This window comes from Harmonia axyridis, chromosome 5 (genome assembly GCF_914767665.1).
Source record: "Harmonia axyridis chromosome 5, icHarAxyr1.1, whole genome shotgun sequence".
NCBI classification, from domain to species: Eukaryota; Metazoa; Arthropoda; class Insecta; order Coleoptera; family Coccinellidae; genus Harmonia; species Harmonia axyridis.
In genome coordinates, this window is record NC_059505.1 from 43,500,626 (window position 1) to 43,518,292 (window position 17,667).

The 17,667-nt window shown below is 39.3% G+C and overlaps 1 protein-coding gene across 4 annotated transcripts in view; it reads right to left on the bottom strand.

Moving 5' to 3' along the window:
• LOC123681232 (syntaxin-1A-like) overlaps positions 1 to 17,667 on the bottom strand; it is a 43,554-nt gene that overhangs the window by 12,655 nt on the left and 13,232 nt on the right. The gene's annotated exons all lie outside the window — the stretch shown is intronic.

Here is a 17,667-nt window from a genome sequence, read left to right on the forward strand (position 1 = left end):
GGGGGAGGATTTTTCCCAAGTCTTATAGTTCGTAAGATCCTTCCAATGAGCATAGGAATTGGGACATCCTGTACATACGCGAAAACCAAAGTAGTTCAGAATGATATGAAATGCATTTTGCATTATTCTTTATTCAAAAAATTTTCTAACCCAAAGGTCTTGCTATACCTTTAAATATACGGGAGCAAAATTTGTATTTATCGGTTATCGGCCAAATAAAATGATTTCTAAATTGTTCAGATAGAAATAGATGTATCGAAATCAAACGAACTTGATTTAAACAACAAGAGAAATATTCGTTCTTAGAAATGCTCAAAATGTTTCTACTTTCAACCAAAATTCGAATTGTAATTAAATATTTCGAACTGATAAGTCATAAGAACATCTGTTTATATCTAAATAATCCACGTACGATGATTCATCTGTTTATCAAATTAGAAGAATTCAATTAAGTTTTCACGCAATCACCCCTACCATTGCCAGATGTTTGTTTACCCTGATTGGTTGAAATTTTTTGAGATTTTGTTATTTATCGATCATTTTGTTTCGAGTGACAGGATATTGTTTTCGTTTCCAAGATACGAATGGCGTTGAATGTAATCCAAGTAAATAACAAATTCCTCGATATTTCCGAAACGATTTGGAATATTTGAACGAGATTTGGTAATAATGAAAAACTCATTAAGGTGATTATTTCACGTTGATTACATCTTCTTCAGCGACCACAGTGGCGTGCGTGTTAGCATTTACTTTCATATTTCTGAAAAAAAAACTACGAAAGTACTTTTGCCAAAATTGAATTCATAGGTATAATATGCACCAATTTGTATAAAAAAAAAAAATGAGATGGATGTTCGAAAAAATACTCGAGTATTATAAATATATATCTAATATAAAAAAGGTTTTGAAATTACAATTGACGTGGTGATTACCAGAAAATTTGATACAAAGCTTGAAATAGTTACCGATCTCAACAAGATTGAATCGGTTATCACTTATACAGGGTGTACTAACATTTTTGAAAATTCAATTATTCGAAAATGGTTGCAAATCGCCTTAGCGATCTACAATCAATAAATGTTTATGAATCCTATTCTTCATCACATTAGAAGAAATATATGGAGTGTTCCTTTTAAAATAAAGCAAAAATTATAATATAAATGTTCCGTTCTGAGAGCTTTCAGAGTCCTCTAGCGTCAAAACTAGCCTATAGAAAAACTTTTGCCCGTTGGACTTTTTGTTTGGGGATACTTGGACTATAAAACATCAAAAATTCAGCAAATTTGACAGAGGATCACCATCTTCAATAAAGTGTGCGGTATTCTTTCTTTCAGTATTCACAAATGAGCAGTTATTTTGATAAAACGATTTCTAAACGTCATTGAAGCGTTATCTAAGATGCATAGAATCCCTGGTGTGCGTATTGATTCGATTTTGTTTCAACTTTTTTGAGATATCCCCCTGTTGCTTTGGTATTCTGCTTCACCAGAGTTCTGTAAGGTGGCGCTCTTCAGAAATTTTCGAATTCCCACTATCTGTCTGGCGATGTTTAAAAATGAAATATTGATTTTAGACTTTACGAACTTTTAACATAAATTACAATTCAGTTCCTATCGAATTTTCAATGAAATGAATGGAATATAATGACAGAGTATAGAAGATTGTTACGAGTATAGAATATAAAATATTATTGTTCGATACTAAAAGGTCACGAGAGCCGAGAATCGAGAGAAATGTCAAATATAAACGATGTATGCGCCATCTGAAACAGACGCGATCCCTCGAAATCAAGTAGGTATAAATCTGAAAATCTCCCGTTTGGTCTGAAAGTTTTACAGATGTAACTAGACACACCTGGTTTTCTATGCATCTTAGACATAACCTACTGAACGCAAATGACATAAGAAACGTCAAAAATAACCATAGTCGTACAGTGTTGCCATTCGTTTCATTCCTATCGGAAATCTCTTGATTTCAACATTCCTATTTTATTTTACTACTACCAAAATTTGATCTCCCTAATTTCCAACCCCCACATAAACCAAAGAGAGCACTCTCCATAATATTCATGCAATTCAACCATATACACATCCCCATGGGCGGACCACGCGTCGGGCACTCAACGGCGTTACAGCCTCGGAACAAAGGAACAACCCCCCGCCTCCCTCGGATGGATGGACCTCGACGTGTACCACCGCCACCCCCGCTCGTCCTCATGCCAAACCGCCCCGGCTAGCGACGCGCTTTGTATCGATCCCTCTCTACCACCTACTCCTACTCCTCCTCCTCCAATCTCTCCCGCTGCACGTCCCTGTTCCACATATACGTGGAGGTGTAACGAGTCCGTGGGCCGAGGGAGTAATTACACCTCTAATTGAACGTAGACGAGACGCTGGCTGCTGGTACAGATAGGGGAGGACGTGGATCTCCCTTTTGGGGGGGGGAGGTGGATTTTGGGTCGGATCCGATTTTGGGGGTGGCTTTGAACGGAAACTGGGAGTCTTGCAGGTTGTTTCGTGAACTAAAGCTATTTCGAACAAGTAAAGGGTGTTTTTTTCGAGGTATATAACTTTAAGTTGGCATTACTGTTCAAGATGGCGACCGATTTAACAGCTGTCAAGTGATTTATTCTCAGTTTGGTTTGGCAATTCATCGCCTGAACAATGCTTGCAAATAGTGCAATTTCATTTCGAAAATAATGGTTCTGTGCGGAATACGTATCGCGCACTACGTCCATTTTATTTAGTTTAGCGATGAAGCGCACTTCTGGTTGAATGGCTACGTCAACAAACAAAACTGCAGCATTTGGAATGAAGCTAATCCTCAATTGTATGACGAAACACCGTTACATCTAGAAAAACTGACTGTTTGGTGCGCTTTATGGGCTGGTGGAATCATTGGTCCGTACTTTTTCAAAAACGATGATGGCCAGAACGTTACAGTCAATGGTGATCGGTTAAGAGCCATGATTACTAACGTTTTCATTCCTGAATTGAATAACCATGATGTCCAGGAGCTGTGGTTCTAACAAGACGGCGCAACATGGCACACAGCTCGTGCCACAATCGATTAATTGAAGGACACTTTTGGTGACCGCCTATAATTTCACGTGTTGGACCAGTGAATTGGCCTCCAAGATCTTGTGATTTAACACCGCTAGACTACTTTCTGTGGGGCTATGTAAAGTAATTGGTCTATGCGGATAAGCCACAAACCCTTGACCATTTGGAAGACAACATTCGCCGTGTTATTGCCGATATACGGCCACAAATGTTGGAAAAAGTCATCGAAAATTGGACGTCCAGATTGGACTACATCCGAGAAAGACACTTGGACAGCGGCGTAACAATAGTGAGCTTAGTGCCAACGTCAGTCCTAGTCGTGGATGTTCAACCAACTTTGTACCATTTGATGGTATTCTTTTTGAGAGCTGGGATTGCGAAATCCCTTTCCCAATCTTCTTTTCTAGTTGAAATCGAGAAAACCTTGACTACGATTTCAAGTGGAAAAAATATTGGGAAAGGGAGTCCATAATTACACCTCTCAAAAAGAGTACCATCAAATGGTACACACATTTTTCTAAAACAACGAAGAGGAACTGGTGCTGGAGTATTCTGGGCTGGCACCAAATGCTCACTATTGCTAGACCACTGTCCAAGTGTCTTTCAGGCAGAGATACTAGCAATTAAAGGATGTGTGGAAATTAACCTAGTGAGAAGTTATCAGAAATGTGATATAGCCATACAGTCAGGCTGCAATCAAAGCATTGAGCTTACATATAATAGATTCTGAAATGATATTGAAGTGGCGAAGGAAACCCATCGAAATAGAATAACAGAGCCTGTTTAGTCTTGGTTCTCGGTCACTCAGGAACCAAATGAAATGAAGAGACCAACACACTTGCCAGAAAAAGAGCACAAACTCCTTTCATTCGCCCAGAACCTTTTTGTTTTTATTCCCATTGAGAATAATCACCTTGCTGCCTAGGCAGGAAAGTAATACTTTGCTGATTGATATGTATCAGCAAAAAAAAATGTTTTTAATGATTAGGCCGGGGATTCATTGAGAGAAATGTTACATTTGACGTTTCAGTACGGGTTATACGCAGAGTCGGGTAGTCCCAGGTGGGTAATCCCCCTTTACCTCATTCCCTCAAAATGAAATTCAGTAAAAGCGGGACGTATCCGACGCTCGGCATATTAATTGAAAGCTCCCCCTGGAGAGGAGAGGAGCGGAACCGGCGACGTTTCGAAATATGCGACCCGCGTCGTCCTCAATGATTAATCAGTGCAACCCCGAGCGAGGTCGACGAAACAGAGGCCCGCGAAAAAGCGGGTCACGTGGTGCGGGTCATGTTTTTTTACTCTCTTTCGATCCGCCCGTTACTACGCGTCGGCGTTTTTTTTTACCGGGCGTTTTTTCATGAGGCGACTCTGTCGTTTCGTAGGGAAGGGATGTAGAGGCAACGTGTGCCGCGCAAAATGCACACGAAAATACATCAATCTGAAGTCGAACCTGTCTGCAAAACATTGAAATGATATGATTTTTTTTTTGTTACAATGATAACCAAATTATACTAGAATCTGTAAATCAAAGAACTTTTTTTCAAATAATGGAAATCCCATAGCTTCACAAAAGTATTGGAACATCCACTTGGACTTTGCACGCATCTAATTTTATTTATTAGTTGTACCGGGTTTTTTACCATAATTTGACCCCCCCCTTTAACTTTGTTACTAAAAGAGGTGCAAAAAAATGTTTTCTACAAAAGTTTCACGAAATCGACTAGTGTTTTTTAAAATGATTTCACAAAACGAAATATATACAGAGTGGGCCACATATTGATAGCAACTTCATTTTTTCAAATAGAACACCCTGTATATTTTTCTATATTTGAAAAGCTCTTTTTCCCCTGATTTCAAATATATAACATATTTCGTTTTAAACAGAGCTCTTAAGGCTAAAAAAAATTAGGTCGCTGCTTTCCCGTAATAACAAACGCGCAAAAATACCCCTACGGCTCCAACCGATAATCCCACTTGACCCTGTGATCCCCCCCGCCCCCACATCCCAGCGCTAATCCTCCTGTATTATCCTGCGGTTAGGCCGATCCGATATTGTACTTGTTGCCGGGCCTCGCGCTTCCGATAATCCGATTGTCTGACGCTGTATGATGTCATCGGGACGTCAAACGTCGGTTGACGAGACGCCCCCGCGGGGGCGGACGTGTTTACACACGCCCGCCAGACCGGGGGACGCAATGATGCGTCGAAATTCGTGCAAACACGGCCTTTGACGTCTCTGATGATTCTTTATCTTCTGGGGTTTTCCCGAGGGCGGAAAATTGTGACGTTGGTGTCTGGGAGGATGGCGGGAGATGGGAAATTGCGATGATATTATTTTGGACGAAGCCTTAGAGTAATAAACGTAGGTTGAGGGAGTACACGCAATTTTTACATGTCCCCAACATGGTAAGATTACGTAATCGGATTGTGATATATTTTCGAATACACAATTTTAATATATCTTAATGAATGTATATTATATTGAATGAAATATATTTATTTCAGTGATTCCCGATTGGATATGCAAATTTGAATATTTGGAATCCGATATTTTTCCTAATTGTCGAATTTATAATATGCAGAATATTTATTATTTTTTCTATCTACCTGCTAAAATCCAAGGTTTGGCAACTTTTGCTCTCCTAGTGTCATCGGTTGTTTCATGTCGTTGGGCGCGCTTGAAGTTTGTTTTTTGAATTTCTGATATATCTAGGTATTTATTTCAATATATTTTGAGTTGATATGAAACGATGATTCACTATGGGACACAAGAAGTGCGTTCTTTGTGGAGAAACTCGCGAATTGAGCGAAATATCGTATCACTGATATGTTTTCATTTCCGCGCGCTTCATGACAAATTTGATAGTTCACGTTGGGGACAAAATTTGCTTACTGAAAATGACATTTGCTCCCTCTATCTATGTTTATTACTCTGAGGGGAGAGCGCAAGAACTCGTCTGTGACTAGAGGAATTGATCCAGATGAGTCATTTGGTAGTTTTACCTGGAAAATTTTCGAATTTCAACTTTACCACCTCGTATTTTTGCAGTTCACTCTGTCATCTTCGAAAATTGGTGCCCAAAATTAATTTGTTGGTAATATCTCATTTCCGACTCATTTTGTGATGAAACACAGTTAATACAATTGTTAGTAGACAAGAAAAAGGAATGGTAAAATTGAGTTAACACGCTCTTAAAAGGAATAGGCGTAGAATAGCATCTTGAGCGGAAAAACTTCTTATCAGGGAACTAAAAAAAATCTCAAAATGTTCCAAAAATAAAATTGATTGCAAAATTTGAAGGTAAAACTTCGCATAATCATGTCATAAATTGTGCGAGTGTAGATATTTACATGAGAGTCATCCACTGTTTCGTAATCGGTAAAATTTTGAGAATTTTCTCAGTTTCTGTGCTGTCAGTTTAGTCTTGCAGCCTTCCGAAAACAGTTCCTTATAACGACGGGGTCAATTTAATACGAAACTGCAATAATGAAATGTGTAGGTAGTCTAAAACATTAATTTCGGTTGAAATTTGTCAACCAAACGAAAGGTGAGTCGAAATATTACGGAGATTCTAGATGTGGAGTTCTTGAAGTCAAAAATTGTAAAGAAGAAGAAAAACGTTAGACCAGTTGGACGACGCCGACACAATCCAGTTGTTTGTCAATTTTAATATGGTGCTTCATTTGTTTGACTCGATGTTGTAGATTACGAGAATGATATCAGTTGCGAGATGAATCTGCAGTTTCAGAAAACACAACGTGGAAAATTCAATAGGAATATTGCAAAAGAAACACACGATATTCACGTGATTATACAGATTCGATCGGATTGAAATTTTCTTTGAATTTTTTATGGTATTAACATGAAATTCTGTAGGAAACTTGTTCCCTTTTAATTAATCTCAAATTATTCGCGTTATTATTGATGAACAATAACAGTCCTCGTCAAAAAAATTTCGGGAACAGCGGTCTATAGTTCCATCTGCGTAATAGGACTGTTTCCTATATTTTGAAATTGCTTTTAAGTTGTAGATAAGCCCTATATAAACACGAAAAAAATATTTTCATGGAAAACATAACAAGTACCAATAAAAAATACGTATATCTGCATTAAAGAGTCACCATCATAGACAAACTAACTAGTTTATCTATGATCACCACGTGTTAACGGTCTGTCAAACTGAACTAATATCAGCTGACATTGACAGTCAAGTTGGTTTGATTATATCATCTGACGTTCTAAACCATAGATAAACTAGTTCTAAATAAGATTAGTTTGTTTATGTTCTAAACGTTTCAGTGCTATGACGTCAAAATGCCCTGATTGGCGTTCATAGTCAAGTGCTAGTCGATAAGAATTAACACAATTCGAGAAATAAGATAATGAAAATGCTATTTTAGTATTTTAAAAACGTCCTTTAATGTGCCTAAATTCATTTGATTTTATTATATGACGCAACATCCCTATTGGTCGTCATTTAAATGAATTATTCCCGGATGAACCTTTCCAGGTTAGAACTGGAAATATCTAATGTTGGTTGGGAAAAGGGAAAAGTGGGACGCCTGATGTTCCCGTTTTCCCCCGCTTTCCCCGGAGACTATACAAGATCGCGGTCGGTCCGTCACGTGACAAGGCTTATTGTTTCCGCTCGCGCAGGAGAAACAGACTGCGGTTCGCTATATATACGAGTCCCGGAGGATGGGAGGGAATCCTTTGGTTTGTTCAAGGGAAGCGGAGGAATTTTTCCGTTTATCATTTTCGACGATGAGATTTTTTTTTTATATTCGCTAAGTTCTGAGATGGAAGTTTGCGGGGAAATGAGAATGCGAAAGAGAACAGGAAAGCTTAATACGTCAAGGCGGAAATTGCCTAGAAATTTCAGTCAATGAAATTATAAAATCGTTTAAACGAACAAGGCACCAAGAGGATTAACAAGCGCTTGAGTATACAGGCTCAAAAGTCCGGATCATAACTTTATGAAATGATAGTTCTAGTTAAAATGAGTTGAAAAGTTCTTTCAAGTAATTTTTCGAATCCCTTTGGAGATAGAGGCTGTTGAACTTGCATCTTTTTTTCATTTATCTTTATTAATTCTAAACAAGTTTAGATAATAAGCTCTTGAATTTTGGTGGATATTGTACTCAGAGGAGTTCCAATATTTTCACGCTTTTGTCGAATTTCTACAATGCCTCAGTGGCATAGTTTTTGGGGTATCGTGTCTTTCGTCGCCCCTAACGTCTACGCCAATGAAGATAGGGGCTATTTGGAGCTTTTTTCTAGTTTTCTCAACTTTTATTCACAAAAAAGACCCTCTTCTCAAAAGAAGCTGGGACGTACCGTTTCTGAGAAAAATGACATAAATGTTATCGAGACTCCAGATGTTTCAAAGGAAACATTTCATATGTTGCAGAAAAGGAGATCAATTAAAAAGTATTGATTACTGTTTGCCAAGAATTAGCGACTCGATAACATAGAAGTAATTCATCTTTTAAAAAAGGTACGTTTTTTGTAGAGAAAAGTTGGAAAAACCTGAAAATGGCTACAAATAGCCAATATCACCATTGGCGACACTGAGGCATTGTACAAACTCAACAAAAATATGAAAACACTGAAAATCTTCCGAGTACAATATCCTTTAAAAGCTTATTATCTCAACTTGTTGAGAATTTATAAGAATAAATGGAAAAAGAAAAAAGTTCAAGTCTCGTATCTCCAAAGAAATTCGAGATTGAATAAATTCACTTTGAAGAACTGCTCATATTGACTGAAACTTCATAAAGTTACGATTAGGACTTTCGAATCACGCTGTATAGAAGACGACCCAGTCTAAATTAACGCTCCAAGTTCAAGAACTCCGCGTGAGATAGAAAATAAAGGGGAGATTGGTTAAAATCGGATAGAAAACTTCAGGATTTACCTTGGAAAAAAAGCGAAACATGGCTAACCCTTGGAAAGGGGTGAGGAGTGGGACGAGGGTTGGAAAAACCTTTCCCGACTTTTCCGACACAGGATTAGGTCTGGCGCCTTCTCTCTACTTCGACCTACTTTTCCAACGGGAACAGACGGCAGAAGAAAAAGCCGCTTATGCTTTAGTATTTTTTTTCTCATAAAAAACCATGGCAATTATTCTAGGAAAAAATTTTCAAACCCGCCTGAAATTTTGACAGTTTACTTTTAGGAATATGTAGAATATATTGGTGATTTTCGTATGGAAATTGGTACAAAAATTCTCTTCATCCTCTCAATTGAAGAATACGTCTTTAAAGCAAAAAAAATATGAAAACCAAATTGAAAAATTCATTTCTTGAAACTGTAACATCCTATAAACATGATCAAAACTAGTTTTATACTAGTATTTTATACAGCACAAATTGGATATCAACAATTTGAGCATTATTTTGTGTTATCGCATAGTTTCCAACTTAATTCATTTGTATTTGTTCATTCATAATTTCGAAACTATTTCTGCCGACTAACATATAAATTTCAATGGATTCTGAATAATACATAATATGTAGCTGAGTCTTCTGCCTTTGATTCCACATCTATATAATTCACATGTTGTCAAATCTGGGGAAAGAGTGATTCACTATCATTGCAATGTGTTCCAAAGGTGGAGAATCGCTTGGTTTTGATAAAATCCATATGATGTTAGTTAAAACTGGTTTTGAATGAACTTTATGTCTGTCCTATGAATTTCATATTGCATAGTTGAACATGCTTACTCATAAATTCCTGATTTACTTTTGTTTGGGACTAAATATTTTATATCTAATGATATCGATGATATTTTATTTATTGGTTTGAAGGCGATATTCAGGTTTAATTTGGAACGCAGTGGACGCCCAAAAGAGGCTGTCACCGACGAAAAAATCAAAAAAGTTCACGAAATAATTTTGAATGACAGTAAAGTGAAGTTGATCGAGATAGCAGACATTGTGAAGATATCATCTGAACGTGTACATCATATCATTCACGAATATTTGTACATGAGAAAACTGTGTGCAAAATGGGTGCCGCGCGAGCTCACAATCGATCAAAAGCAACAACGTGTTAATGATTATGAGCAGTGTTCGAAGCTGTTTAAGTGTAATAAACCTGAATTTTTGCGTCGATATGTGACAATGGATGAAACAAGGCTCCATCATTTCACTCCGGAGTCCAATCGACTGTCAGCTGAGTAGATTGCATACGATGAACCGAATCCAAAGCGAGGAAAACACAACAGTCATATGGCATCAGTATTCTGGGATGCGCAAGGTATAATATTCATTGATTACCTTCAAAAGTGCCAGACCATCAACAGCGATTATTATATAGCGTTATTGGATCGTTTAAAGGATGAAATTGTAAAAAAAAACGGTCCCATTTGAATAAAAAAGTGCTGTTTCATCAAGACAATGCGCCGTGTCACAAATAAATGAAAACAATGTCAAAATTGCATGAATTGGGCTTCGAATTTCTTCTGCATCCACCGTATTCACCAGATCTGGCCCCCAGCGACTTTTTCCTGTTCTCAGACCTCAAAAGAATGCACGCTGGAAAGGAATTTAGCGCCAATGAAGAAGTAATCCCTGAAACTGAGGCCTATTTTGAAGCAAAAGACAAATCGAGGTAGAAAAATGGTATAGAAAAGTTGGATGATCGCTTTAATCGCTGTATCGCCCTCGAAAGCAACTATGTTGAATAATAAAATCAAATTTTGCAAAAAAAAAACAAATGTGTTTTACTATGGCAGACCGAGGACTTTTCAATTGGCCTGTTAAGTCTGACAAGTTCCGTGAATATGGCCTCTACTCCACTTTCAACCTAGATTTCTGCCAGTACAATATCCTTAAATGTCTACGATCGTTCTTTATTAGAGAGTTAATCTTTATTATCACGTAAAACGTCTAAAAAAATTAATAAACGTGTTCTGTTCTAAATCGAATTTAGGACGACGTCTACACGGTCTGGCAGTCTCCGTGGCCCGAAATAAAAAAAAAGACAATTACAATCGATTTTTCCATAAAAATCGAGAGAATAGAGAGACGGCGCCACCGCTTCGGACGTGTAGATTACTTGTTAATGAATTTTTTATGACTCGAGCCCGGATAACTCCGCTCGAATCCTCGACAGCTTCTTCATTCGGCATTAGGGGGATAACCGAGCGTTATTGAATCACGTGATATGAATGGGGTAGGACGGGGGGAGAATGGTAATAACGGGAAGGAGATCTTGGCACGTCCCATCTCCCAAATCTGGCGAGATATGGAGGTTTGCTTGGGATAAATGAGCCGTGCAAAAAGTTTGAAGAACGACCTCTATAATTGCTTTCCTGCGAGAGAAGAGAATTATCAGATAGCTCATTTGTATAGTTCCACATTCATTAGTTTTTATATTGGCTAGAATGATATCAAGAATCCACCTAATTCTACACCGCAGAGTTAAGTTACGACTTCGTAATATTATTTTACCTTATTTTGTCAACCTCAAAGCCAAGAATCGGAAGAAGAAGAAATCGTTCTCTATGACTGAGAGCACAGAAAAGGCATACCACGACCTCGAGCGATCTACCCTGAGGGCTCTCCTTTAGTAATACATTCAGCAAGATTCAACACACGTTGAGCAATAAGCAAGTTTAAAAACAACTGGTGGTAAATCAAAATATTTCCATATGTTCCCAATGATGAACTTCGAGAACTGTAGATCTTCGTCTCTATGATCCCCCAATTATAGTTCACAAAATAGGCTAGATCGTTAGTTCGACAGTTCTCAAACTTCATACTTATAAACTGCGGGAAATTAGCCTCTACGGCTATCTGGATCTTAGTTCCAGAAATGATTAAGTCCAAAACCAACTGGAGGTAAATCAAAATATTTTCATATGTTCTCAGTGATAAACTTCGAGAACTGTAGATCGTCGTATCTATGATCCTTCAATTATAGTCCACAAAATAGGTTAGATTCTTAGTTCGACAGTTCTCAAACTACATACTCTGTGGGAAATTAGCCTCTATGCTATATGGATCTCAGTTCCAGAAATACCCAAGTTCAAAACCAACTGAGAGTTAATCAAAATATTTTCAATTACATTGCAGTATTTCGACTCAGCAAAATCTCTAGTCCATATCTCTATCATTTTAAGAACTGTTGCGAAACTATAGAAGCAGTTTACATTTAAGCGAGATTTACAATCTATTAGGCCATCAAACATATTTTAGTTCAAAGCTCTTTTCTTATGACTAAAATGACTTAAGCTTCAAATTCAGGAGATTTCATTGGGCCACTTTTGTTGATCCTTTCCCAAGTTTACCACCCTTGTAAGTATCTGTGTTATGTGAAAAGATGCAGACTTCCTGGACCATGTTGCTAGGAATTGAACTGGGATAACAGGAGACGCTTTGGTTCTCAAAAGCTTAAGAAGATTCTTTTGCTTCAATTTTTCGAGATTGTCATGTAATAATCATGATTTAGTATCCGAATAGGGGTAGATCAATAAGTTGAAATTGTTATTAGAAGTTTGCTTATCACGCTACCGGAAATAATTAGGGTGAAAAGACTTAAATACTTATAGGACAACGCCCTTACACAAATTACATGTTCCATGCAAACAATTCTCAAATTAGGGCTTCAATTACACGAAAACCCATATAATTAACCTGATCTGGCTTCGTTCGACTTTCACTTCTTGCAGAGGCAAGAGAGCAATTCAAACATTTGTTCTTGGAAAGTTTCATCGTTACAAATGTAACCCCATTTAGCTTCCATATAGTACGCTTAATGTTGCAGAGAAGCGGCAACAACGCCCCCCCATAAGACACGTCGTTACCAAATTTACATGTGTTCTTCTCCCCGAGCCAGTTACCCAGCGAATTACCCGTGTCGAAACAAAGTTCAGATTCCGGCAGAGCGCCTTAACGACCTACGCGACGCGCCCCGCTAAAAGTCGGGGCGAAACAGAGGAACGATCGACCGGCTCTATACGGGGGCAACATAAATCAGTTTCCGGTCTGGTGCCCCTGACGGAACGTCCCTGACGCCCGAACGTGGCCTCGACTTCGAAGGCGACGGCCACCGCTCGCATAAAGGTCGACCCTTTTGGCACGGGGTTGACCTGATGCACAACGGAAGTTTAAACAGTCCGGGAAGGAAGGAAGCCACTGTGATAACTGAGAGAATAAGGTCATCACGACTAGTCGGATACTAGTTCCCTAAACAAGTGAGTTAGTTCATTTAGCTCGTTACTTAGTTGGAGATTTCGACAGTTCGCAGCTGCTTCAAGTGGGGAACTGCGATCTAGATTCTAGATCCCAGTTCCTTAGAAAAATTGGTTCGTTAGTTAGAGACAACGGCACTTCCCAAGCGAACTGGTATGAAATAGATTATGTTCCCACAAACGAACTCGATGCTAATTTACAAAATAAGTAAGATCGTTAGTTCCTGGGCTTCGTGAGCTGAAACATTTCGAAGCAGGAAATTATGCCACTGAAGAACTGAGAGAATTGGATCGCCTTCCTATCGCCCAATACTAGTTCTCGTTATCGGTTGGTTCGACCCTATGATCCCTAAATCTTAGCCCACAAAAAAGGTTAGATCGTTAGTTCGATAAAGACTTCGACAGTTCCCAAAAGAACTAGTTCCGAATAGCAGATGTTCTTAAGGATGAACCATGGGAACTGAGCCGCTGTGACAATCTGGATCTAAGTTCTCTAAATGAATAAGTAAGTTGCTTTCTTATATTATGTTGGTTCGATTAAGACTTGGGCAGTTCCCAAACGAACTAGAGGATGTTCTCAATGAACTTCGAGAACTATAGATCGACGTCCCCATGATCCCTCAATTCCAGTTCACAAAATAGCTTAGATCGTTAGTTCGACAGTTCCCAAACTTTCTACTCATTAACTGCGGGAACTTAGCCTCTGCGGTCATTTCTGAATCTTAGTTCCAGAAATAAATAAACTAGTTCTTTTTTTAGTTCGTTAATTCATTAGAGACATCGACAGTTCCCAAACGAATTAAAAACGAACAAAAAAGAGACGTTCCTACTGATGAACTACGGGAACTAAGCCATTGCAGGCTTAGTTTCCGTTGTAGTTGCAAGATCTTAGTTCTCTAAATAAATAAGTTAGTTGCGTTAGTTATAATTCATTGGTTCGATAGAGATTTGGGCAGTTCCCAAACAAACTAGTTCGGAATAGAGGATGTTCTCAATGATGAACTTCGAGAACTATAGATCGTCATCTCTATGATCCCTCAATTCTAGTTCACAAAATAAGTTAGATCGTCAGTTCGACGATTCCCTTACTTCTTACTTATAAACTATAGGAACTAAGCCTCTACGGCGATCTGGATCTCAGTTTCAGAAATAAATAAGCTAGTAGGTACTGTCGTTTAGCTCGTTAATTGATTAGAGACTTTGGCAGTTCCCAAAGGAACTAGTTCCGAAGAGAAGATGTACCTACTGATGAACTGCGGGAACTAAGCGGCGATCTGGACCTCAGTTCCAGAAATAAATAAGCCAGTTCTTCATTACACATCATTGGTTCGATAGAGACTTCGGTAGTTCCCAAACGAACTAGTTCCGAAGACAAGTTCGGGAACTAAGGAACTAAAGAAAAGCTATATCGTTCACTAACGACTACTAGCTTCGAGCTTTTGGGAATTCCTTATTGTAAAAACCCAAGATTCCTGTCCTCCCAATCTACTTCGCCCAAACAACGTTAAACCTCCTCAAGTAGCAACTAAAAATTCCCTCTCAGCTCCCCAATATAGACGAAAGAATGCGTTTAAACAATCGCCGTCATTGTTCTGGGCCGCCGTATCTCTCTCCACGGTCGGGAGGCAAAGTGCCCCGGAGGAACGCTCCGGGGATAGCGGAGCAAGCAGATAACGAGAGTATTGCCTCCCAGAGATAAACTCCGGAGCGCGCGAAACAATTCCTCCGACGCGACGGGGGGAAAACGATTTTATATCGCAGCAGCGTCGTCGTCGGTGTGTGTGCGGAGTTTTTTATGTCGGCGACGCGGTCTGAATACGGAATGTAGGGTAGATCGGGGCGACCCCTATCGCCCGTCACGCCGACTAATGGCCCTTTGTTGCTGTTTCGACTTGCAAGACGTTGTTTTCCGGTACGGGGAGAGAGAGAGGAAGTTTGATGGATCGTGCAATATTCAACGCGGGGCCTAGGGGTTGCTCGGTCGGCGATATTGAAGGGAAACTATACGGAGGCAGAAAATCGGAAAGGTTCGTAGAATTTTCTTTTGGTCTTGGAGAAATTTAGAGTGGGTCGTATCACTGAAAGTTTTTTTTTTCAATATCAAAAAACACGATACAAATTGTAGATCTCTACGTTATTCAAGATGTGACAAATGATATAACATGCCAACTTTTTGAGCGCTTGTTCACATATAGAAGAGAATATAAACATTTTCTTTTCTAGTTACTACAGTTAAAAAAAAGAAGTAAAGTGTCACATATCATCGATTTTAAGATGATATTGGAGTCCCGAAGGAAGCTCACAAAATAGGCAAGAATAACAAGGTCTGTTCAGTCTGGATTCCCGGTCATTCGAAACACAAACTCCTTTTATTGACCTAGAATCTTACAGGAGAAGAAAAAACCTAAAGAGAAAAACTGTGGCGGAATCTTCTTGGGTTATTATTATTATTATTTACTGAATAGAGGTCGTTGGGGCTCTGTTAGCCTTTCGGGAACTGCGACCAATTTGATATTTTCTTCTTAACTCTACCTGTTCACACAAACCCAAGGAGGCCGTCGATACGGTTAACGAAACCGACGAAATCCTTAGGAGCCTTGGCTGTTACTTCGTGAGTATCCACAACTGACTTTCCCATGTGAGTGGTTCTTAGGCCAGTCAGTCCCGGACATTTGCAAACTTTGTGTTCGGCTGTTTCTACCTCCTTTCCACAGAGCCTGCAGATCTCATCTGCTGACTTACCCATGTGGTACAAAAGGTATTTGCACCGACAGTGTATTGTCAGCAGTACCACCATTATCCGAAGCACGGCTCGTCCTAGCTTCAGGAGCTTCCTGGTATAGGTCGGTGAAAGCACCACAAATTTCTTTGTCTTAGCAAGACTTGTGCTTCTCCAGAGAGTTTTTCTATTGTTCCACTCCCATTGTTGGACAATTGCCGTCTTTTCCAAACCCACAGAAGGGACCTGGATCAATAGATGGTTATCTTGATGGCTTTTCTGCAAGTTCATCGGCTTTTTCGTTTCCCTCAATACCACAATGTCCCAGTAGCCATAGTATCTCCTGGGTTGGATCATTCCAAAAGATGACTCCAAGAATCTATCTTCATGTTAGCAAGAATATGCTACACCTCCTCACGGGATATTACCGCCTCAGGAAACACCTCATGAGAATAGGTCTAGCTGAAAACGACGGGTGCAGATTCTGCGAGGAGGAGAAAGTAACTCCGTATCACCTGGTGACGGAATGCCTCGCTTTCTCTAGCCAACGCAAAAAATGCTTTGGACAAGAGACTTGCAGAAGTGAGGAAGTAACCTCCTTGAAGCCATCCCAGATAGTGGAGTTCATTAGAACTCTGGAACTGGAGGACGAGGTGTAGACCACGAAGATTAATGACGAAAACAGCTCTTATAGGGAGCACAATAGAGCATGAGGTCGCGGTGCAATGGAACCCACTTTAAATCTACAATTTAACTTGCTTTGGCTCAAATCATTTTTTTTTCTAAAATATACCTGTTTTGGAAAAGGAAATTCAGGCTTTTTCAATGTACACTGGAGCATAGACTTTCTCTTTCTGAATGAACATCTACACGATTCTCTACATCTGAGTCCAAGAAAAGCTACTTTTTTCTGGTTAACAAAGATGTTATTAACATTTCTATTTGATCCATGAAAGATTATCACATATCTCATTCTTGATTTGAAGTTAGAAAAATCGATAGTATTAAATAGTTCCTTTCTCAGGTATAAGGACATCATTCTGAAGGTATGGTATAACATACCGAATCCAAATAGCTGTTCTTTGTAATTTCTATGAGCTCATTTCATGAAGGATGTCATTCTCAGGAATGTTGTATTCCTTTGAAGGCTGAAATCTGCTCCAGCAACCTTCATCTCTTGCGGGATATTTTGCGTTTGATGTATGGAATCTCGACTTTGAGGTAACCTCATACGAAAAATCCTCTTATGCTGCAAATTTTAATAAAGAACCTTCAGTTTTGAACCTCCCTATTTAAGGGACCTAATTTCGGGCAGACCTTTCGCCATCAAAAAATACTGTTTTACATAATATACAGTTCCTCTTCGTGCCGCTATAGGACAAACTTTACGACAACCCCTGTGTATGTGGGTGTGTACAGACCCTCGTGTAATTCGCAGGGAGGCGGCAGAGAAGGGGCGGAAGGAAACCGGAGTATATTTCAGGAAAGGGACGCTCAACTGGTAGCTACCTGTTACCTAATGGCTTCCCCTGGAAAGGGCCGCGTATGTGCTCTTGGGGCGAAGGTCGAATTTATCTGATTTTTGCGTCGATTTATATCCCTTATACCTGAAGGGAATTCGGTCGTTTCGAGTTCGGGGTCTGTGCGCGGTTGGCTGATGGCCACTTTGAGGTGGGGATGTTGG